This window comes from Aegilops tauschii, chromosome 4 (assembly GCF_002575655.3).
Source record: "Aegilops tauschii subsp. strangulata cultivar AL8/78 chromosome 4, Aet v6.0, whole genome shotgun sequence".
Taxonomy (NCBI): domain Eukaryota; kingdom Viridiplantae; phylum Streptophyta; class Magnoliopsida; order Poales; family Poaceae; genus Aegilops; species Aegilops tauschii.
The window spans coordinates 381,335,061-381,359,429 of NC_053038.3; positions in this window are offsets into that span (position 1 = coordinate 381,335,061).

The following is a 24,369-nucleotide window of genomic DNA, read 5'->3' on the forward strand; positions in this document are numbered from 1 at the left end:
TATTCCAACTAGTAGTGCTGATCATAACACCTCTATTAAGATGCTTAAAGAATTTATTTTTCCAAGGTTTGGAGTCCCTAGATATTTAATGACTGATGGTGGTTCACATTTTATTCATGGTGCTTTCCGTAAAATGCTTGCTAAGTATGATGTTAATCATAGATTTGCATCTCCTTATCACCCACAGTCTAGTGGTCATGTAGAATTGAGTAACAGAGAGCTCAAATTAATTTTGCAAAAGACTGTAAATAGGTCTAGAAAGAATTTGTCCAAGAAACTTGATGATACATTATGGGCCTATAGAACTGCATATAAAAATCCTATGGGTATGTCTCCGTATAAAATGGTTTATGGAAAAGCATGCCACTTACCTCTCGAACTAGAACATAAGGCTTATTGGGCCATTAAAGAGCTCAATTATGATTTCAAACTTGCCGGTGAAAAGAGGTTATTTGACATTAGCTCACTTGATGAATGGAGAACCCAAGCCTATGAGAATGCCAAATTGTTTAAAGAAAAAGTTAAAAGATGGCATGACAAAAGGATACAAAAGCATGAGTTTAATGTAGGTGATTATGTATTGCTATACAACTCTCGTTTAAGATTTTTTGCAGGAAAACTTCTCTCTAAATGGGAAGGTCCTTATGTTGTCGAAGAGGTCTACCGTTCCGGTGCCATAAAAATCAACAACTTTGAGGGCACAAATCTGAAGGTGGTGAACGGTCAAAGAATCAAACATTATATCTCAGGTAATCCCATAAATGTTGAAACCAATGTTATTGAAACCGTAGCCCCGGAGGAATACATAAGGGACACTTTACGGAACATTTCAGACTCCGAAAAGGAATAGGTATGTGGTACGGTAAGTAAACCGACTCCAAAACAGTTCTAATGGCAATTTTTCTTTGTTTTGGAATATTTAGAAAAATAGAAAAATAAGAAGCAGTCCGAGAAGGACACGAGGCCTCCACGAGGGTGGAAGGCGTGCCCCCTGCCTCGTGGGCACCTCGTGCGCTCTTCGGACTCCGTTTTCTTGCACGATACGTATTTTGGTCGGTAAAAATTCATTGTATAATCTCCCGAAGGTTTTGACTCCTGTATCGCGCAATTGTCCTCTGTTCTTGTTTCGAGCTGTTAATGCTGCAGATTAGAGCAAGATGTCTTCTCAATGGGCCAGCAACAGAGGAAGAGATGGAGGCTGATTTGAAAAGAATAGACGCCATGGAGGAGGATCAAGAAGTCACTTCTCGCTTCCGAGCTGGATTCACAATGGGGGAACTACAGAGCTCGGCTATTCCAAACTCGGTTATCCCTTTCAATGTTAGATTTCTTTCTTATGAAAATATGAAGAAGAGCGTCACTTGTTCTCCCGCAGCTATGCAACACCCTTGGGTGCAAGGAGCTTTGGCCGTTACAGGAAAGCTTCGTAAGGAGATAATGGATCTCAAGCAGCAACTCAATAAGCTCGAGGAGGAAATCGTATCCTGAGGGGCATCGTCGCTAAGAATATCACATCACCAACACCTCCCCTTGGCAACTGCCAAGCTTGGGGGAGGTGCCCCGGTATCGTATCACCATCACATCTCCTATCTTACCGTTTTTCTTAGTTCGATCCTTTTAGTAGTATTTTGATCTAGTAGAATAAAGTTTTTAGTGTGATCTAGCCTTGAGTTTTGCTTTATGATCTCTCGATGTAATCGAGTCCGTGAGCTATATAATAAAGAGTAGTGTTGAGTCAAGGGCTTGATTATCTTGCTATGATCTTGAGTGAATAAAAGAAAAGAGAAAAGAATAAAAAGAAACAAAGAGATCATATTGATCTTATGAAGAGTAGTGACTGCACATAGAAAGAGTATGATGATTAAAAATTGTTGAGAGTTGAAAAACTCAGTTTTGGTCATCGTTGCAATTAATAGGAAGTAATAAGGAAAGAGAGGTTTCACATATAAACATACTGTCTTGGACATCTTTTATGATTGGGAGCACTCATTAAAATATGACATGCTAAAGAGTTGATGTTGGACAAGGAAGACAACGTAATGGGTTATGTTTTCTTATATCTGAGATAAAGTATATTGTCATGGATCATCCAACATGTTGAGCTTGCCTTTCCCCCTCATGCTAGCCAATTTCTTTGCACCAATTAGAGATACTACTTGTGCCTCCAAATACCCTTAAACCCAGTTTTGCCATGAGAGTCCATCATCTCTACCTATGGATTGAGTAAGATCCTTCAAGTAAGTTGTTATCGGTGCAAGAAATAAAAAATTGCTCTCTAAATATGTAAGATTGATTGGTGTGGAGGAAATAAGCTTTATATGATCTTGTGATGTGGAAGAAATAAAAGCGACGGACTACATAATAAAGGTCCATATCACAAGTGGCAATATAAAGTGACGTTCTTTCGCATTAAGATTTTGTGCATCCAACCTTGAAAGCGCATGGCAACCTTTCCTTCCCTCTACGAAGGGCCTATCTTTTACTTTTATCTTCTACCTTATGCAAGAGTCATGGTGATCTTCACCTTTCCTTTTTACAATTTATCCTTTGGCAAGCACAGTGTGTTGGAAAGATCCTGATACATATATCTAATTGGATGTAAGTTAGCATGAACTATTATTGTTGACATTACCCTTGAGGTAAAAGGTTGGGAGGCGAAACTATAAGCCCCTATCTTTCTCTGTGTCTGATTAAAACTCCGTAACCACAAGTATTGCGTGAGTGTTAGCAATTGTGAGAGACTAAATGATAGTTGAGTATGTGGACTTGCTAGAAAGCTCTGACATAGACTCTTTCTGATGTTATGATAAATTACAATTGCCTCAATGAATGAGATTATAGTTCATTAAGTTCTCAATGAAGTTTCTGATTCGTACTTTGCATTGTGAATATATTATTACTTGAGCATAAGAAATCATATGACAATATCCATATATGTTGCTGTTATAAGATTAATCATGATGCCCTCATGTCCGTATTTTATTTTATTGACACCTCTACCTCTAAACATGTGGACATATTTATCGTTATCGGCTTCCGCTTGAGGACAAGCGAGGTCTAAGCTTAGGGGAGTTGATACGTCCATTTTGCATTATGCTATTATATCGATATTTATTGCATTATGGGCTGTTATTACACATTATGTCACAATACTTATGCCTATTCTCTCTTATTTTACAAGGTTTACATAAGGAGGGAGAATGCCGGCAGCTAGAATTCTGGGCTGGAAAAGGAGCAAATATTAGAGACCTATTCTGCACAACTCCAAAAGTCCTGAAACTCCACGAAAGTTATTTTGGGAAATAATAAAAAATATTGAGCGGAAGAAATACCAGAGGGGGCCCACACCCTGGCCACGAGGGTGGGGGCGCGCCCTACCCCCCTGGGCGCGCCCCCCTGCCTCGTGGGCCCCCTGGTGGCCCTCCGATGCCCATCTTCTGCTATATGAAGTCTTTCATCCGAAGAAAAATCAGAAGCAAGCTTTCGGGACGAGTCTCCGCCGCCACAAGGCGGAACCAATCTAGGGCTCCGGTAGAGCTGTTCTGCCGGGGACACTTCCCTCCGAGAGGGGGAAATCATCGCCATCATCATCACCAACGCTCCTCTCATCGGGAGGGGGCCAATCTCCATCAACATCTTCACCAGCACCATCTCCTCTCAAACCCTAGTTCATCTCTTGTATCCAATTCTTGTCTCCAAGTCCGGGATTGGTACTTGTAGGTTGCTAGTAGTGTTGATTACTCCTTGTAGTTGATGCTAGTTGGTTTATTTGGTGGAAGATCATATGTTCAGATCCTTTATGCATATTAATACTCCTTTGATTATGAACATGAATATGCTTTGTGAGTAGTTACGTTTGTTCCTGAGGACATGGGAGAAGTCTTGCTATTAGTAGTCATGTGAATTTGGTATTCGTTCGATATTTTGATGAGATGTATGTTGTCTCTCCTTTAATGGTGTTATGTGAACGTCGACTGCATGACACTTCACCATTATCTAGGCCTAGAGGAAGGCATTGGGAATTAATAAGTAGATGATGGGTTGCTAGAGTGACAGAAGCTTAAACCCTAGTTTATGCGTTGCTTCGTAAGGGGCTGATTTGGATCCATATGTTTCATGCTATGGTTAGGTTTACCTTAATACTTCTTTTGTAGTTGCGGATGCTTGCAATAGGGGTTAATCATAAGTGGGATGCTTGTTCAAGTAAGAATATCACCCAAGCACCGGTCCACCCACATATCAAATTATCAAAGTACCGAACGCGAATCATATGAACGTGATGAAAACTAGCTAGACGATAATTCCCATGTGTCCTCGGGAGCGCTTTTCATTATATAAGAGTTTGTCCAGGCTTGTCCTTTTCTACAAAAAGGATTGGGTCACCTTGCTGCACTTTATTTACTTTTGTTACTTGTTGCTCGTTACAAATTATCCTATCACAAAACTATCTGTTACCTACAATTCCAGTGCTTGCAGAGAATACCTTGCTGAAAACCGCTTATCATTTCCTTCTGCTCCTCGTTGGGTTCGACACTCTTACTTATCGAAAGGACTACGATAGATCCCCTATACTTGTGGGTCATCAGTCAGCAGCAGTCGGCGCACTCAAGCACGACTCTTTGCTCGAGGCCCGATCGAGTTGAGGCTGGCCATCCGCTCCGTCCTCCGGTGCGTCGTCTTCACCCTCCTCGCGTTCCTCGTCCTCGCCCTTGTCGCCGGAGGCGATTTATTCCGCCGAGTCCTCGCCATCGTCGGGGTTCAGCCAAAACCAGTTGGCCGGCACCTCGGCGCCCTGTTCGTCTAGCTCAGGGATGAAGTCACCGGTGTTGGTGTACTCGGCGATCGCCGCCGCACGTCGAGTGATTGCAGGCCCCACTGCAACCAACTCCTCGCGGGCCTCCTGCCGGAACATGGCCAACTGGGCTAGGTTCAGCCCAGGATACCACGCCTTGACAAACTCCAAGGCCCTCCGGGCGCCTGCCCGAGCGGAAGAGCCCTTCCACGCCTCGAAGCGGCCGACAACTACCTCTTACCAGAGGGCGGACACCACCTGGGCTCCGACGCGCTGCTGACGGTGGAGCGCTCGATGAGCCCGCTGGAGACGAGCTTGAACGGCGAGAAGCTGCTCGCCGAGGGTCCGAGGGGCATTGGGCGCGATTTCTGCACCATCCTGTCTTCGCTCTTTGCAGCGAGCCTCTATGGCTGGGCTGGCGGCAACGGCGTGACCAGGGAATTACTCTGCACAAGAAGGAAAAAGAAGTATGAGGCCGGAGGCCGGCTCATATGACAGACGACAGATGAAAGAAAGGAAAGGATAACTCACCATCGAGCATGTCTTCGATCTCGCCATAGCCGTCGGTGTCGGTGTCAAAACCGGCAGATCTCGGGTAGGAGGTCCTGAACTGTGCGTCTAAGGTCGATGGTAATAGGAGGCAAGGAACACGATGTTTACCCAGGTTCGGGCCCTCTCTATGGAGGTAATACCCTACTTCCTGCTTGATTGATCTTGATGAATATGAGTATTACAAGAGTTAATCTACCACGAGATCATAATGGCTAAACCCTAAAAGCCTAGCCTGTATGACTATAGTAATGAATATCTCCCCCTCCGGACTAAGTCCTCTGGTTTATATAGACACCTGGAGGATCTAGGGTTACACAAGGTTGGTTACAAAGAAAGTAATCTACATGTTTGGTCGCCAAGCTTGCCTTCCACACCAAGGAGAGTCCCATCCGGACATGGGTTGCAGTCTTTGGTCTTCGTATCTTCACAGCCCATCAGTCCGGCCCATGGCTAACAGGCCGGACGCCCGAGGACCCCTTAGTCCAGGACTCCCTCAGTAGCCACCGAACCAGGCTTCAATGACGATGTGTTCGGCATGGATATTGTCTTCGACATTGCAAGGCGGGTTCCTCCTCCGATGACTTCCAAGTAATGTATTTGCCTTTTAATTCAATGTCACACCTCTCGGCTTCTGTGCATCGATGGCTTTAGCTTCCACGTGTCGAACGAATGCGGAAGGTCAGGGTATCTTTTGCAAATAACACCCCGGCCATGCAAGAAAGAGCGTCTATTTAAAGAGATTGGATCTCAGATCCATTCTGCACCACGCGGAGAAAATCCTCAGGGATTGCTAGGAAAGACCATTCCAATATGGCTAGCATTCCCAGCTCCTCCTCCTGTTTCGACCCAGAGAAAGGCGAGTGGGAGAAGTGCTTTGGGTCCCACAGTCAATTGGCGAAGTTGCAAACGCATGGATTTCTCCCCCCTGCAGATCTGGTCCCTGTTCGAGCAGGGTTGGCCTCCTTTAATGGCGAGACCCAAGCGGAGGACTTCCCCAATCCATCCGGGGGAGCGAGTGTGTTTTGTCCCTTATCTGCTAAGAGGAGTCGGATTTCGAATTCATCCGTTCCTCCGAGGGCTTCTGGAATATTATGGCCTCCAACTACACAACTTTACTCCCGCCTCTATCCTGCACATTGCGGGTTATGTTGCTTTATGCAAACTATTCATGGGTATTGAGGCCCATTTTGAACTGTGGAGAAAGTTGTTCTATCTTGTCCGGCGCAACCACGAGGGGTCAATATTTGAAGTGAGCGGAGCCGAAATATGGCGCATCGCCAATACCGGATACCTGTCCGGCACACCAAAGAAGGCATCTGAAGAATGGCCTTCCGAATGGTTCTACATTGAGAACGTCGCACTTGCCGACCCAGTTCGGAAGGGTCTTCCTAATTTTGCAAGCGTTCCGTTAAAGAAACGCCACAGTTGGCGTCCCCGGAGTCTTGAAGAGGATGATAGTGCGGAAGTTGGTCAGCTCATGAGCAAGATAAAGACGCTTGCCCAGCAACCTCAATAGTGCGAGGGGTCCAGCCACTTCAATACAGAGGGCTTCCAATGTGGCACTATAATGGGGAGGACGACGCCTCCCGCTGTGGTCGGAAAGGTCCGGACACCCCCGCCGCTCCGGCTGTTTAAAGGGGAGGAGGAGGAATTCCTTCGCATCAAGCGCAGAGATGGATACTCTATGTATGACCCTCCCAGCTGGGTAAGTCCTGACCCCTCTGCTTTTACTCATTCCGCTTTCCAAGTCATCTTTAATGAATTATTAATCCGTCTATTTATAACAGCACTGGCGAAAAATCACCAAGGGGCTTCACAGCCCCGCCCCACACCCAGAGAACCACAACCGGGAGCTTGATCCTGGGTTTGAAGAGGACCCGGATATATTCGTGGTACTTGCGGAAGGGGTGTTTTACCAGGCGAGCTACGATGGCACGGAAGTGGCCATTATCGCCGATTATCCTGGTCTTCTTCCTTCTTCCCACGTAAGTCATCAGGAGAAATCCCCCTTGAAAGAGTTTCCTCGCACTGCCTCACCCACCGCACTATCTCATGCTCCAAAGGGGAGGCGTTCGGCACGTCATGCTACCCTGGGGGCGACCCTAAAGAGAGCGGCTCCTGCGCCGAGCAAGGCCTCTAAAAGGAAGACCGATGAAGACACGGTCAGGCCTTTGTTGATGAGTATGGATTTGAAAGTATGCTTCAGTAGTCACATCCATCTGTGACTGTTATGTTTGTCCTGTATTAGGAAAAAGGTTTGCCGAACTATGTCCGGGAATTCGGCCAGTCGTACTCCCAACAGCCGAGGTGCAGACCCTGCCGGAGAGACGGGGGCCGATACGGGAATGACACCGGACTGTCCTTCGGCCGAGGGCTCGGAAGATATGTCTGTCACCAACTCGGAAGTGGAGAGCGCCATGAATCATCGGCGCCGGATGGCCGTTTTATGGGACCTTGGCTTCTCAAAAGATGTGTTTGATGCCTTCAGCTCGGCTGATGCATACATCCGAGCTGCTCGAGATGGGCTGGGCAGAGAAACAAAGCAGCGCTTAGTAGATGTGCAGGTAAGGTTTATTTTGTCCGAATAGGATAACCACATGCTAGTAGCCCCCGAGACTGAAAGCAGTTGGCACAAGTGATTTAAGGATCGTTGTATGACCAGGTTCTTACGGAGAAGAACAACCTGCTAGCTCAAGAGCTGGAGCAGTGTCGGACACAGCTAAATGCTGCTATCGCCGAACTAAAAAACTCCAAGAAGGCATCCTCTGGTAATGTTCCCCTCCATCGAAGAATAACAATTATATACCAGTTGTGCTAATACTGTTGCTTATCTCATAATAGGATCATCAGATCAACTAGAACATAAGTTGAAAATCGCTCAAGCGGGAGAGAAAGAGGCAAAAAGACTAAATGCCGTAGGCGAGCGTGTTCTGACCCGAGTCAGGGAGGAGAAAAACAAACTCCAGGATTCAAACACTAAACTGGGCGAAGAACTGAAAGATGTGCGAGCCCAGCTAGCCGACTCCGTGAAGGAGAATAAAAAGCTGCGAGGCGGCATATTCACTACGTGGCCGAATTTACCTTATAACAGTTTGGAGGTTAAAGTAGCTGATATATCTATGATTGCAGGTATGTTGACGGGCCGTCCCGAAGAGGGGGTGTCCGGATCATCAAGTGATCTTCTGCAAGGGCTTTCGCAATTGCACGAGCAAGCTCGGCAGGTAATGCAGAGTGTAGCCAAGGCCTTATGGCCAGCCGCCTCCCATCTAGGGAGTATGGAGGAGCTTGTAGAGCTGTTCAAGGGAGCACGGCGGCGTATCCGACTATGGAAGATATCAACCTGCCGAGAGGGTGCGTGAGAGGCCTGGGCCATGGTGAAAACGCGGTATACCAAGCTGGATCCAAATCACATGGCCCGGGTCGGACCGCTAGGGTCAAATGGGGAAGAAATTCCTGTTAGTTTAGTATATGACCAAGTAGAGGTGGCTGATAGATATTCCCAATAGGATTGTAAGTTAGACCGCCTGTTGGACAGTATAGAGGAGGAAGTCTTTGAGTCCTAAGTGATTATGTACTTTCCTTTTAGCTGGATTGTAAAACGATTGTCATGGCCGACCTTTTCGCTTCGACCTCTCGACCCAAAGGTGCGGAGTGTTTTCCGGATACCTGAGCGGCAAAATAAACCGGGGTATGCGGGAAAACCAGGCGTAGGGGTCATAGTTGCTTGAACAGACAAGTTGTATCCGGCTAGTTATGTTATCTTACATTAAAATCGTAAGAAACATCTTCCAGAGAGAATAGTTCCGTTAAGGGTTCCTTTACCTGGGTGTGCATGCATCGATGTGCATGTCTGGACTGTGATGAAGAAATCACAATGTGTATAGCTTCTGGGGGTTCATGATGGAACGAACGCAAAAACACCTTTTGTTCACCGACCGAATATTCCCTTAAGAACGCTGGATTTCGGCTTCACCCAGTCTGAGGTACACATCCGGATGACCCGGCAGTAACAATCGCAGAGGTGCTCCCTTTATGCCCTAGCCGAATTAACGGGAACGTAGCGCATAAGCACAGGAGCCAGGCAACCCAGCTTGGCCAAAACTTAATTCATATTGATGCATATAATGGCGAAGAAAAGGTACATATGGGAGAAAACGCATATGTGAGGAGCTTGATGCTCGAAAAATAATAATAGCAAGCTTCTGTCCATGAAGCCCCCAGGTATAATAGACGTACATACTTGAAGATGTATGCGTCGGGGGTGCACGGTCTAACCGCACGAAAGCTTTTAAGGCTAAAGAGAAAAAACAAAAAGAGAGAAAAAATGATGGAAAAAATAGGGGGAAGGAGACAAACAAAGAGTTCGGCGCTAGGCATAGAATCTTCGGAGTCTGGCCACGTTCCAGGGGTTCGGCTCTAGTCGATTGTCTGACGCATCACGCAAGCGGTACGCCCCTCCGATGAGAACTTCGTCGATGATGAAGGGACCCTCGCACTTGGGCTTGAGTTTGTCCTTTTTCTTCTCCGGCAGGCGTAGAACGAGTTCGCCGATGTTATAAGTATTGGCCCGCACTTCTCTGCTTTGATACCTGCGAGCCTGCTATTGATAAAATTCAGAACGGGCTTTTGCAATGTCGCGCTCCTACTCCAGGGCATCTAAGCTGTCCTGCCGATCGAGCTCAGCCTCTCTCTCTTCGTACATGCGCACTCGAGGTGAGTCATGAATAATGTCACAGGGTAGCACTGCCTCTGCGCCGTACACCATGAAGAAAGGTGTGTATCTAGTAGTGTGATTGGGCGTGGTCCGCAACCCCCAGAGTACGGAGTCGAGCTCCTCAACCCAGTGCTTGTCTGATTCTTTCAAAGACTGCAATAGTTTAGGCTTAATGCCGCTCATAATAAGACCGTTGGCTCTTTCGACTTGACCATTTGTCTGTGGATGATAGACAGAGGTGTAATCGAGCTTGATGCCCAGATTAGCGCACCAGATTTTCACTTCGTCCGCTATGAAGTTGGAGCCATTATCGGTGATGATACTGTGCGGAACACCATAACGGTACGACACCGGATATGAATTCTATCACCGGCCCGGACTTGGCCGTTTTAACTTGTTTGGCCTCTATCCACTTCGTGAATTTATCCTCCATGACCAGCAGATATTTTTTCTTATGGCTTCCTCCTTTAAGGGGTCCAACCATATCCAGTCCCCAGACTGCAAAAGGCCAAGTGATGGGGATCGTTTGTAGGGCAGTGGGGGGCATATGGCTTTGGTTGGCGAAGAGTTGGCATCCGACGCATCGTTGGACAAGGTCCTGTGCATCTGCTCGGGCCGTCGGCCAATAAAACCCTGTACGGAAGGCCTTGCTAACAAGGGCCCGAGTTGCGGCGTGGTGCCCGCCAAGACCGGCATGAATTTCAGCCAGGAGCCACCGCCCCTCCTCCTCGGAGATACATCTTTGAAGGACTCCGGTAGCGCTTTTCTTATAGAGTTCTCTGTCGTGAACCTTGTAGGCCTTCGAACGCCGGACAATGCGGTAGGCCTCATTCTGATCCTCAGGAAGTTCCTTCCTATTAAGGTAGGCCAAGAAGGGTTCGGTCCATGGGGCAATGACTGCCATAATGAGATGTGCCGATGGTGTTATTTCGGTGGCTGAGCCTCCGATGATATCGGTGTGTTCGGAATCTGGGGTTGTGTTCGGATCCGGACTAGTGTTGCCGCTTTCCCCCTGCCACACCACGGATGGTTTAAAAAGCCTTTCCAGAAAGATATTAGGTGGGACGGGGTCGCTCTTGGCGCCGATACGAGCAAGAACATCCGCCGCTTGATTACTTTCTCGGGCCACGTGATGGAAATCGAGCCCCTCGAACCGAGCCGACATTTTTAGGACGACATTACGATAAGCTGCCATCTTTGGATCTTTGGCATCGAAGTATCCATTTATTTGAGATATTGCACGGTTTGAGTCCCCGTTCACTTCCAGGCGCTGTATGCCCATGGAGACAACCATCCGGAGACCATGCAATAAGGCCTCGTATTCGGCTACGTTATTGGAGTATGTGTATAGTATTTGGAGTACGTACTGAACGACGTCTCCAGTGGGGGACGTTAAAACGATGCCCGCTCCTAGCCCTGCCAGCATTTTGGAGCCATCGAAATACATAACCCAATTGGAATATGTGCCGTACTCTTTAGGGAGTTCGGCCTCTTACCATTCGGCGACGAAGTCAGCCAGTACTTGGGATTTAATAGCTCGACGTGGTTTGTATGTAATATCAAATGGAAGGAGCTCAATGGCCCATTTGGCAATCCGGCCCGTGGCATCGCGATTGTTTATTATGTCGTTGAGTGGTACTTCGGAAGCCACCGTGATCGAACACTCATGGAAGTAGTGTTGTAGCTTTCGAGATGCCATGAAGACCGCGTATGCTATCTTTTGATAATGGGGGTACCGGGATTTGCATGGTGTAAGGACAGTGGATACGTAGTATACTGGCTTCTGAAGGTTCTCGTTCAACGACGAGTACGGCGCTCACCACTTGATGTGTTGCCGATATGTATAGTAACATGGGTTCACCGACGTTTGGCGCGGCCAGGATTGGGTTGCTCGCTAGGAGGGTTTTTATCTCTTCCAGTCCGGCTGTTGCCGCGTCCGTCCACTCGAAGTGATCGGTCTGCCGTAGAAGGCGATAGAATGGCAGTGCCTTTTCTCCCAATCTGGAGATAAAGCGGCTTAGAGCTGCCACGCAACCCGCGAATTTTTGGACTTGTTTGAGGTCTGTTGGCGTAGCCAATTGTGACAGAGCTTGGATTTTGGCTGCATTTGCTTCAATTCCTCTATTGGAAACGATGAAGCCCAACAGCTTTCCTGCGGGGACGCCAAAAACACACTTTTCCTGATTGAGCTTAATGTCATATGCGCGGAGGTTCTCAAACGTGAGACGTAAGTCGTCTATTAGTGTTTCGACGTGCCTTGTCTTGATTACGACGTCGTCCACATAGGCTTCAACTGTTTTTCCGATCTGTTTCTCCAGGCATGTTTGGATCATGTGTTGGTAGGTGGCGTCGGTGTTCTTGAGCCCAAAGGGCATGGTGTTGAAGCAGAATGGCCCATATGGGGTGATGAATGCTGTTGTAGCTTGATCGGATTCCTTTATTTTTATTTGATGGTATCCGGAATATGCGTCGAGGAAACACAGCGAGTCGTGTCCTGCGGTAGCGTCAATGATTTGATCAATGCGGGGGAGGGGGAAGGGATCCTTAGGGCAAGCCTTATTGAGGTTTTTAAAATCGACGCACAGGCACCAGGATTTATCCTTCTTTGGTATCATCACCAGGTTTGCCAGCCAGTCTGGATGTTTTATTTCTCTAATGAATCCGGCCTCGATTAGCTTGGCTAGCTCCTCTCCCATAGCTTGGTGTTTGGGTTCGGAAAAGCGCCGCAGTGTATGTTTTACCGGTTTATATCCCTTTAATATGTTGAGGCTGTGTTCGGCCAGCTTGCACGGGATTCCTGGCATGTCAGAAGGGTGCCAGGCGAATATATCCCAGTTTTCATTAAGAAAATCCCGTAGCGCGGCGTCGACCGTTGGGTCTAGTTGTGCCCCAATAGATGCTGTCTTCTTGGGGTCCGTTGGATGGACCTGGAATTTGACTATTTCTTCTGCTGGCTTGAAGGAGGTGGATTTGGGGCGTTTGTCTAAGATCACATCGTCCCTGTCCACCTTGGAGCACAATGCAGTTAACTCTTCGGCCGTGAGGGCTTCAGATAATGCCTCAAGGGCCAGGGATGCGGTTTCATTTTTGGCGCGGAGTGCTATGTACGGATCACTGGCGAGAGTGATTATGCCGTTGGGCCCGGGCATCTTAAGCTTCATGTACCTGTAATGAGGTACAATTTGGAAGCGTGTAAATGCCTCTTGCCCCAAGAGGGCGTGATATCCGTTGTTGAAATGGGCCACTTGGAAAGTTGGTTCTTCGGACAGATAATTCTCCGGCGTGCCGAATACCACGTCGAGTGATATTTGTCCCACGCACCGCGCCTCCCAACTGGGAATGATTCCTCGGAAGGTCGTGCTGCTTTGCTCGATGCGGCTCCTGTCTATTTCCATTTTGTGGAGTGTATCTTCATAGATGAGGTTTAGTCCGCTGCCGCCGTCCATGAGAACCTTAGTGAGACGAAAGCCGTCCACGATTGGACTGAGGACCAAGGTGGCTGGTGCGGGGACTGTCCTGTATTTTGGTTCGTCACCGGCATTAAAAGTTATAGCCGTGTCATTCCAAGGATTTAGTGCTGCTATTTGACAGACTTCGGCGAGTCTGCGGAGTGCCCTTTTGCGCCTATTGTTTGAAGCGAATGTCTCGAAGGCCATCAGTACTTTGGGGTCTCGCCTTCTGGGGGGTGTTGTTCTGGGGTATTCTTGGTGAGGATATCCTCGCTGCTCTTGGCCACTTGCTGGAGTATCCAACATGCTCTAAGGATATATGTTGGTATGTTATCCAGTGTTGCATGTATTTTGCATGGCCCATCGAGCCATCCTTCTAGAACGGTTCTGCGCCCCGTAATGGACTTATATTTCTTTACTATTGGACCGGGCGTGTTACGAGGGTGTGCCCTTTTCGCCTGAATGAGGGGTTGAGTGGGGGCCGATGGTTCCCAACGGGCTGCCTGAGTTTTCCAGGCGCTCTCCATTGTGCTGTACTTCTGTACGATAGTTGCCAAGTCAGCGAAGTGTAATAAGCGACGGCGGTTGATGGCGTTGAGGATTCCCTCGTCCGTGCAATTATTGCAGAACGCTGAGATTGCTTCCTTGTCGCGGCAATCTTTAATCTTGTCTTTGACAAGAAGGAATCTGGCCCAAAAGTGGTGGACCGTTTCCTGAGACTGTTGTTGTATGTTCTGAGAGCACTTATATTTGGGTGGGTGGGTGGATTCAAATCCGAACCCTGACCCAATTTTGTATCTGGAGTCTGAAGGTCTTCCGAGCTTAACAGATCGGGCTCCGGGATATCCACCGATTTCTTAGGCCCGTCATCTGATTCTATGTTCGGAGGGCAGGGTACATCTCCTTGCAGGTGGGTGTCCGGCTCTTCGAAACCGGAGATTCGGACGTAGTCCGTCCTTAGTATGGAGGGAGAGTCGTCATCTTACTCCTCGACTACCGCTATCTGGTGGGTGATCGGCGGAGATTTGATTTCTCTCTGATCGGGTTTAAGCCCAGTTCGATCGTAGTCTGTAGCGACCCCCAGGGTGGCGATGCAATCTAGGAGCTCGTTTAAAGACGAAAGCTCCACTGGATCCATCTGCTTGGAGTGTTAGGAGTCGATACGAAGGGGATTTTCGATGACCCGGGAGGTCATCGTTGGCTCAACGACCGAAAGGGCGGTCATGGTAAAGCCGCCCAGCCGGAGGGTTTGGCCTGGGGCCAGTGCTCCTCCAGCGATGATATTGTCCTTGAGAACAAGGCGAGCCATCGATCCTGTCATCGACGTCACAGTGGAACTCTCAATGAAAGCACCTATGTCGGTGTCAAAACCGGCAGATCTCGGGTAGGGGGTCCCGAACTGTGCGTCTAAGGTTGATGGTAACAGGAGGCAGGCGACACGATGTTTACCCAGGTTCAGGCCCTCTCTATGGAGGTAATACCCTACTTCCTGCTTGATTGATCTTGATGAATATGAGTATTACAAGAATTGATCTACCACGAGATCGTAATGGCTAAACCCTAAAAGCCTAGCCTATATGACTATAGTAATGAATATCTCCCCCTCCGGACTAAGTCCTCTGGTTTATATAGACACCGGGAGGATCTAGGGTTACACAAGGTCGGTTACAATGAAAGGAATCTACATGTTTGGTCGCCAAGCTTGCCTTCCACGCCAAGGAGAGTCCCATCCGGACACCGGTGCAGTCTTCGGTCTTCGTATCTTCACAGCCCATCAGTCCGACCCATGGCTAACAGGCCGAACGCCCAAGGACCCCTTAGTCCAGGACTCCCTCAGTCCGACAGAGCTTTTTCCCGCTCGACCCACTTTGAGCGCTCGGTCTCAAACTCGACCTGGAGGGTGTCTTCCGCCTCCTTGAGATTCTGGAGCTCCGCCTTGTGCTGGTCCGCCAACTTCTTGGCCAGGCGGCCGCGCTCCTCGGCCGCCTTGCGGCACTCCTCCTCCTTGGCACGCAGCGTGGTTTGGGCTTCGCCCAGGTGCTGCTGCAATGTGGCGTTGGCTCCTGCAAAAAGACAAGAAAGAAAAGATAGTCAAACAATCAACAAAGAAGAAAAGTGGTTGCTGGGACATCTGGCCTGACTGCTCAGCAGTCGGCCCGAATCTTGGGGGCTACACCAAGCGGGTGCACTGATGCGCCCCCGCAAGAGAGAAAAGATGAAGGCTTACTCCGGCTGTCGGACAGGTCAGCGGTCCGCTTGGCCTGCTCCTGGACCTGGGAGTTGAAGGCGGCCGCGCAGATGTTGTGGTAATCCTGCAACAAAGGCAACATAATAAAAAGTCAGCACTCGGAACTTACCTTTAAGTTCCGAGCCGCCTGCTCAGCAGCCAACCCGGAACTCGGGCGCTACACCTAGTGGGTGCGCTGGCGCGCCCCCACGGAAAATTACAAGAATCAAAAACAAAGCAAAAAAGCGTACCCGGACGACCGCTCGCATTGCCAAGAACGCCTTTGTATACTCCTGGAGGGCGGCGCCTTGGGCCTGAAGCTCGGCCCGAACGTCGTGCGCGGCCGTGTTCAGGACACCCGTCCCACCCCCAGGCGTCCATTCTGGTGGAGCGGCACTGGTGGCCTCTGCATCAGGGGCCGACGAGCCTGCGGCCCCGATCTCCTGCGCCCGTGGCACTGAAGCCGCCTTCGCCGCACGCTGGCGCGCCGGAGTACGGACCACGGGGGTCACCCCCACCACCAGCTCGCCACCGACCGGCGGTGCCAGTGGCACGCCAGGCCAACTGCCTTGGGCCTCGACAGTCGGCGCTTGCGGGGGCGGAGGTGTCATCCCTCCGCCACCCCGATCACGGATGCAGAAGCGGACCACTCAAGAGAGAGCTGGGCCCTGCTCAAGCAAGAAAAAAAGGAAACTCAGAAAGAGTTTGCAAGAAAGAAGAAAAGGAAAACGCAAGAGAAAGCAAGCACTTACGCAGACACCGTCGAGGGCTGCTTCGGGGCCCTCTGGAACTGGGCCGCCTTCGTAGCGGCCTCCTGCAGCCTGGTCGCTGCGGCCGGGTTCTTGGGCTTCTTCAGCCGGCTGCCGAACAACGAGCTTGCTCGGCACTTTGGCGCGCCGCCTGGTGCAGCCGGCGTGGCTGAAGAGCTCGCGCCCACCTTGCCAGCGCCGTGTGTGCGGCGCAAATCATTCTCCTCCTCCTCATCGTCGGGCCAGTCCTCGAGGCCGCCTACTCCTCCGGAGCCGCCTGCTCCACCATCGCCGCCCGTGGCGTCGTCCTCCTCCATGGCGGCTGCCCCCAAGTGGGGTTCATCTACGTCGCCCCTCGACCGGTCCGGCATGTATTTATGACCCGGCTCCAGGGCGTCGGCGGCCGACTTGGTCGTGAAGACCTGCGCCATTGCCGACTGATCAGGCAAAGAAGAAGAAGAAGTCGAACAAGCGAAGAAAAGAAAAGCACAACAAGAATCACCGCAAGCGGCGGGTGTGCGCGATCGTACGGCCGCTTGCCGAACTGTCAGTCCTTCTCCGACAGCTTGCAGTTGGAGAAGTAGTTGACCAGCCGGACCACCTCCACGTCCGGCAGCTCCTTCGAGCACATCCGGCACGGGTCCCGGTGCCCGCTCATGCTGCTGATGATGTGCGTCCGGGCTTGGAGGGGGAGCACTCGGCGCGCCATGTAGGCGTCCAGCAAGTCCGAGCCCTTGAGGCCCTCCGACTCCGTCATCACCTGGAGCCGGGCGAGGGCGGCGTTGGAGGCGGCCGATAGCGTGGCGGCTTGTACCGCTAGTTGGCACGTGGCTCAACAGGCGGGCCGGCTACATAAGCCGGCAGGTTGATGTAGTCCAGCGTCGGATGAAGCTTCTTGTTGTAGAAATAGGAGTTCTACCAGAGTTTGGCCGACTGCAGCAGGGTGATAGACGGGAACCGGTTCTCGGTACCCGGATGCCGCACCGCTACGCAGGCTCCGCACTGAGCCGGCATGCCCTTGGCGGCGGTGCCGAGCTTGATGTAGAAGCACTCGGCTCAGAGCTCGAGGGTGGGGAGAGTGCCGAGGTAACCTTCGCACATAGTGACAAAGGCGGCCAACAGCACCACCGTGTTGGGCGTGAGGTGGTGCGGCTAGACTTGGTAGAAATTGAGGAAGGAGCGCATGAAGCAGCTCGCCGGAAGGCCGAAGCCGCGAAGGAAATGCGAGCGGAAGACAACACGCTCGTCCTCTTCCGGCACCGGCGAGATTTCAGCTGCAGGAGGGACGCGTACCTTCACGTGCGCCTCGTGGGGCAGGCGCCGCGTCTGGTGGAGGAAGGCGAGGTGGTCCTCGTGGACATTATAGCCGTCCCTGTCGCCGGCCCGTAATCGTGCCATGGATGAAGGAGATCATCGGAGGCGCGGTGCGGTGGCGAGCGGGCGAAAACCGCGGCGGAGCAAGAAGGCCGCGACGAGGAGAAGCTCGGTGACACAGAGCTGCGGCAGCGCTTCGGCGAGAGGAAGAGGCGCTGCGCCAGTGGAAAGGAGAGGAGGAAGAATGGCAAAGGAGAAGGGAGAGGAGGGCGCGCGTGCGTCTGCCGCCCCCTGCTCCCCCTACTTATAGCCCCAGGCGGCGGAGCTGAGGGGGCGAGAATGTGGGGGATCGTGGGATTAACTGTGCCCATGACCCCACGACCCCACGTTTACCGTGCAGTAACGGCGCGTATTAACTACGCCCCAGAATCCCAACCGTTCGCCTCGGCCGCAGCGGATCCGCGTGCGTGCCGAGGCCCGGTAGTGTCGGGCCCCGGCCTGCAGCAACGTCCCGTCGCGCGCGTGGGATGGCAGGCTGGCCCGGCTGGCTGGCGCCGCGTGGCGTGCGGATAGCGGGCGGCAAGCCTGGCGCCCGGCTGGCATGCCACCTGGCTCCCGCCACGATGTTTCAAAATCACCAGGCGGCCTGCCTGGTCACGTCCGACTCCAACCAGTCGGCACTTCAGAAGCCGGACGAAGCAAAGCAACCAGACCATTCGGAGTAGGAAGCTGTTGAGGCTCCTCGCCCTTTCAGCCGCGGTGCCGATCCAGCTTTGGGGACTACTGTCCGAGTAAATGACCACGGGTAGCCTCATCAGCTCCCCATGGTATTTCAAGACATCGGGGCCGGCTGCGCCCCTCAAGCATCAAAGACAAAGGGCCTCCTTCTTGGGGCCGGCTGGTCCAAATGACCGGCTGCCAGAAGGCGGCGGAATCCAGAAGACGGACATGAAGTGGACCTACTCCTAGCAGGCGGCCTCCACGGAGGCCGGCTCCTAGCAGGCGGCCCCTCGTGCCCTCAAACTTAGCACCCACATAATCATGACGAGACGGGGCGTGTATATAGTGCAGCATGTCACCCCCGAATCCAGGGCGGAGCGTGGCCACAATGCAACGTACCGGGCGGACATCCCCCGCCCGGCGCGACACTGTTGCCATGCGGCCTATGACATCACCCGTGGCAGAGGAAGCCATGCTCCCACGATGGGCTGTCGGTACATCCCGCAGGCGGCGGGCCCTACCTGTCTATGAGAAGCCAGAAGGCGACGAGCCCAGACCAGTCGGCTGAGGGGGAGGCCGGCTCCTAGCAAGCGGCCCTCTCCCTCCCTTGAAGTTTGTGCTTTATTAACTAGAAGAGACGGGGAGTGGCTAAAGTGAACGCCCACCAGGCGGCGGGACTGTAGCCACGCTCTCCCCGATAAAGAACACATCATCAGAGACCCTGCCACAGTACTCAGCAGCCGGCAAGACTCGCAAGCGGCGGGCGCGGCCTGTCGGCCAAGTACAAGATAGCCGGCGGGACCCACCTGGCGATGGGCCCCAGCAGCCGGCGGAGAAGCCGGCCACCAGAGACACTGACAGCCGGGTCCTACACCCGGCCAGATTACCGTTGTACCCTTGGGGGGTAGGCCTATATAAACCCCCCAGGACACCCATGCAAAGGGTTCAGCCTCTTAGATAGCACACACACCATAGAGAGGAGAATAGAGCTAGCCGTGCCCTCCTTCCTCCTCTAGCTGAACAGCTCAAGGAGCAAGCTTGTAGCTACTTGTTGAGATAGTGATCATGCGGAGACCCCGCAGAGCAGGACTAGGGGTGTTATCTCCTAGAAGAGCCCCGAACCTAGGTAAGATGCGTCGGCGTACATGCCTAGGCCTTATCCCGTTTCCAGGCACCGGCGACGTATTACTCTCCCCCACCATGACAACGCATCCTTTGGCATATGTCGCACGAAACCCCCGATAGACAGTATATCCTGGTAGTAGTACTAGTAGAATTGAGATTTAATGCACTTTCTTCCCCGTCTTTCACTCTTCTTCCTCCTCTCTTCCCCATCGTCGGCCGCACACCATTTCCCCCCGCTCACTGCTCGGCCGCCCGCGCCATCTTCCTTGGTAGCTCGCGCGTACCATATCCCCCCGCTCACTGCTCGGCCACACATGCCATCTTCTTCGCTCGCCTGCCCGAATCCACTTCCCCACTAGCTCGCAGACACTGAAAACCCCGATCACTCAGCGCCCAAAAAAACCTATGGCAGAACTGACTGACACGCAGAGCCGCGATTGGAATTCCCTCCCCGATCTTCTCTTGGAGTAGATCTGTAATCGTATGGACCTACTCAACACCGTCCGGCTGGCCGCATGCTCGGTGCCTTTGTACCATCTACTCGTCTGCAACTGGCCGGCTCTTTTCATGACACCCTACTTGCTGATGCCCGATCCTCGCAAGTGGCCCAGACACCGACTTGACGATCCTACGGATGTTGCCGTGGTGCCCCTCGACATGCTAGCACTACCCGTCCACCTGTCCTTCATGTGCGACCACTACTGGGCGGGCATGAAGGCCAACTGGATCGTCCTCATCCACCAATCCAGTAGTCCGTGGCGTCTCGTGGATATCTACACCCAGCGAGAGATCACCCTTCCATCGTTGGATACCGCCGCCATCGAGCCTCGCGGCTCGCCGGACACTCCTGCCTACTACGCATGAGACAGGTCAAGCTTTTGGCTCGACCTCTGTTTGCTGAAAGTTGTAATCTGCGAAGTGCTCACACCATCAGAAGACTACATGGATTACAAGCTCATTGCCTTGTTCAACATGGAATTAGTCTATCTGGAATCCGGTCGCCATACATGGTTATGGCTCATCGTCAGTCCTGTTGAGGCAACATTTTTGTCTGATGCTATAGTGCACGATGGCATCGTTTACGCGGTCGACGCACAGATTGGCTGCCTATACTGGTGGAATCTATCGTTGTGTAATTGTTCTATCTCATCTCATCTTTACCTTATGAAAACGACTGCCTGTTCATTGTTACGAATTTAGAATAGATGGTATGTCTATAACCACATCATTGCTATATGTTCCTCTCATTTCCTAGATTTTTATGACCACACATGTCATTGTTAGAGTTGATATGAGAACAATTGGCATCTAATGATTGTTAGAATATATATTATGACCATAACCTCATGATTGCCATATGTTACTCTCATTTCCAAGATTTTTATAACAATGCATGTTATTGCTTAGAGTTGATATGAGAACAGTAGTAAGTGCTATGGTAGAATATGAGTAGGCCCTGTCATAGCTGTTTTCCTCTCATTGTTACATGATGTTTGAACCCTGACATATTACTAGAATATGAAAGCCATTGGCTTATTTTTTTTAACTAGTGGTATGATTATGACCACGACATTGCAACTCTCTGTCTATGATATGTGTCACTGTTTTAATAATCTTAATTCCACACATACTCTGAACATGATTGTTTATTTTTGTCCTTTTGGTCTCCAATTTGAATTGTTGCAGCAGACGCAAATGCGTTGGCCTTCATGATTCCAGGATTTGGAATCATACCAGCCGATGGGTGGTGGTTTATCGCTCGTTCAGCTGACGACAGTCATTTGATGCTCATTCGCACGTACCAAATTAACCAAACCATTACATCAAACCACATGCAGTACAATGCCTAGGGCGTTCGTGACATTGATGGCTATGGCTGCTTCATGTTCGAGAAAGATCCCAGCTCCGTTGGGCCAGGCATATTCAACTAGAGGCGGGTTTACAGCCTCGGCAACCACTCCATGTTCCTCAGGCTCAATTATCCGATCATCCAACCAATCATCGATCATATCACCGGCGATGATTACCGTGCTATGCAACTTCCATTCGCCAGGGGGACTGTGTTTACACATCATACAATGGGTTTCATGAATCACCATATCCAGAGATTCGTCGACACCGCTTGTTGCCAGATAATCTTCAGTGTGTGAAAGGCATCAAGCTTCCATGCGATGGATGGCTTTTGCAAACCCGACATGCGGCGATGTGGTTCATGCCAACAGCAAATATGCACAACTTGATTCGTACTGATATCTAGACTGAGCCATGTATTCTGCTGCTGTAGCACGATCCTCTTTGTTGGATATTATGTACTGCTGTTAGTTTGAAGCACTCCTCTGGTTTGAAGGATAGATACCTTTCTGGGATCAAGTGCATCCTAACTCACCTGCGTAGGATGTACTGATAATGATGATGGAGATGTTGTGCAGAAGCCATATATATATATATATATATATATATATATATATATATATATATATATATATATATATATATATATATATATATATATATATATCTCAATTAGGCTTCAAGTGCGTACTTATTAGTTAAACCTATGGTTAAAATGTGACACTAAATACGACTAGTAAGTAGTACAGTAGTAGTACTAGTATACGTCGGTCAAATTATTCATCATGTCCACACACTGAATTGACGTGACAACACGCTGCGCGTGAGGTGACACAAGAATCCCGGCGGCGTGTTCGGGTATTGTGGACTTCAGATTTGGAGTACCACTTATCTGTCGAAATCTTTCATCATTCACTTAAAACAGTCGATTGATCATACATTGAGTACCATATAACTGGAATTAACCGATGCAAGTCCAAGAAGGATTGGCCGGTGCTGCCGGCCGGCGTCAAGTTCAATCCCATGGATCAGGAGCTGATCGAGCACCTTGAGGCCAAAGTAGTGCTGACAGCACGAGATCTCACCCTCTCATCGATTTGTTCATACCAACCATCGACAGCGAGCACGACATATGCTACACCCATCCTAAGAAACTTCCAGGCAAGACACCGATCGGCCGTCTACTTGCACAAACATATTCCTTTGTTTATAGCTCTATTTTTATTTTTAGACGCAGACCTAGTGACGCAATTACAATTTGACAGTTAGTAAAAAGTGAAACAAGTGACTGCAACATGCCAAAGATGTTATGAAAATGCCAACTACGTACACTAAAACCTGTATTGGACAATGCTGCAGGTATCACACTGAGTGGCCTAAGAAAGCATTTCTTTCAGCGCAATTCCAGGGCGTTCAAAAGGGGCACGTGGATGCGTCGCAAGATACAGTTGAGTGGGGCATGCATGCGATGTGGCACAAGACCGGCAATACCTTGCCGGTGATGGTCAACGGCCGACAGACGTGTAGCAAAAAGGTTCTGGTGCTGCACACCAACAAGAATTTCAACCAGCGGAGGACCAACTGGGTGATGAACCAGTACCACCTCGGGGACCTGGAGCAAGAGAAGGAGCGGGAGCTGGTCCTCTGCAAGATTTTCTACCAGGCGAACACTAGGGCCAGGAGTAAAAAGATTATAAGTTAGTTTGGTATTGGTACTTGTACTACCTTGCCGTCCGCAAGTTGGTATTGTTGTTAACGGTCTTTTGGTATGAACTTGGAATTTGCTTCCAACCATCATGCCGAGGGTCGACGTGGATATAAAGCTGAATCATTTGTTTCAAAACGAATTTTCAGGCACCTGATTTTTATTTGATGGGTAGCATAGGCACCTGCCATTCGAATTCCCAGTTCTCCAAATTTTTCGAAACAAGTGCATGCACTTATTATCACGATGAAAAAACAATATACCTGCTGCATCCCAGTTATCAGTCTGTACTTGCAGAATTCTCTCGTTTATTGAGCAGGTATATTGTTTTTTTAGGTCGAGCAAGTTTCAACTGGGCTGTAGACTGCCCAGGCTTGTTTTTTTAACAGGCCCAGCCCATGACGACAACAGGGCACAAACATCCAGCAGGTATCTACTGGCCTCTGGCCCGCCAGCGTTAGTTATATTTTGTCTTACAACATCCGCAGGCAGTTTTTTACTCAATCAAACACACAGCCCAGTTCTATTTTCCTCTTGAAACGCCATGTCCTACATCCGTTTTCTAATCTCTACCTATAGTTTTACTAGTTCATATACACGCATCATTATTTTGAAAATACATAAAGTTCCCTTTTCATATTTACATCCTTATTTTTGTTGTTGTTTTCCCTCCCAGCGCTGATTTGTTTACCACTGGTTTTCCCTTAAACCAACTCAATTGTCCCATGTCTTATTTGCTTACAAAAACAAAACGATTTTTTGGCAAATCAAGAAGTTCTTAAAAAAATGTTTATCATTTCAGGATTACAACAGTTCGGACTCCGCCGAAATATGCAAAATAAGGTTGAACTTTTTGACCGTGGTCCTGGGCAGAAAATGGGATGTAATAAATTGCTTCAGAATTACCAAATGGGATGTAAATTATAAAAAAATAGCAAATGGGCTCTATGTTATCTGCCACAGATTTGGATGCTGACTTGTGGGCCTACTAAGTTCATGTGTACACAAGGTTTCTCAAAAAAAGAAACTTAGTCAACAATCGACTCTACCAGCGTCAGACCGTTAGATGTCAATCTAACGGCAATCGTGCTTCTTCAGTCTTTGATCTTCCTGCTCCAGCCGCCCAAACTAGCGCCGACGGAACCACCAGCTCCCGCCTCCCGTAGCTAGC